Below are 823 nucleotides of genomic sequence, written 5' to 3' on the forward strand. Positions count from 1 at the left end.
CACTTCTCGAAAAACTTTGTGCTGCAGCGCATGCGCATTCCTTGCTGCTAATAGACGGAAACGTGCATCGATACCAGACGCCAGCAAAAAGCTGTTTTTATCGTACAGGCGTGTAGTATTTCGCCGGTATTTTTGCAATGATTTCATTATTTCTAGAAAAAAAAAGTTTCCTCCTTTTTTTTCGGCGTTCAAAATTTCCGCAAATTTTATGTCTATAGTTCCTATGGAAGTCAAAGGAAACACTCAGGAGGCGACAGAGTCAAATGAGATGCTCCGATTAGGAAGTTTTCGGGAACAGCATACGGTCGAAGCAGCCGTAGGACGGGGTTAATTGTTTATCAGTGGGAGAGACGTTCGAACTGCAGTGCATCCGACTGGGTTGATGACGACGTTTTACCTTGCACAAAACTGAAAACTGAAGTCCCCAACAATATCGTACAGGGCTACTGGAATTAAAATTGTCGGTTCATCTCCACTTCCGGACCACGAGCTCACTGAGCACCGGAAGTTCGCGCTTAGCACTTCGTCTACATGTTCGCTGCGGCATGTGCTTTTACACTCGCGCAACCATAGCGCTTTCGCCTCTGTGAATGTTATGTGGGGGCGCTCTGAAATGGCTCCGAGCCAGAACAGAGCTCTACGGCGACAGCCCTAATTGAAGCCGTTTGTCCGGACGAGCGCACAATCACGCCGAAGCTCGTCTAATTCCGCTTTCACGCTCCTATTAGTGGTTAGCGCGCCGCGGGCGTTGAGAACGCGGGCTGGCGCAATAAGCGGACGTCCTTGGCAGAGAGAAGCGAAAAGAAAAGCCCGATATTGCGAA

This window comes from Amblyomma americanum, chromosome 1, assembly GCF_052857255.1.
Source record: "Amblyomma americanum isolate KBUSLIRL-KWMA chromosome 1, ASM5285725v1, whole genome shotgun sequence".
Lineage (NCBI taxonomy): Eukaryota > Metazoa > Arthropoda > Arachnida > Ixodida > Ixodidae > Amblyomma > Amblyomma americanum.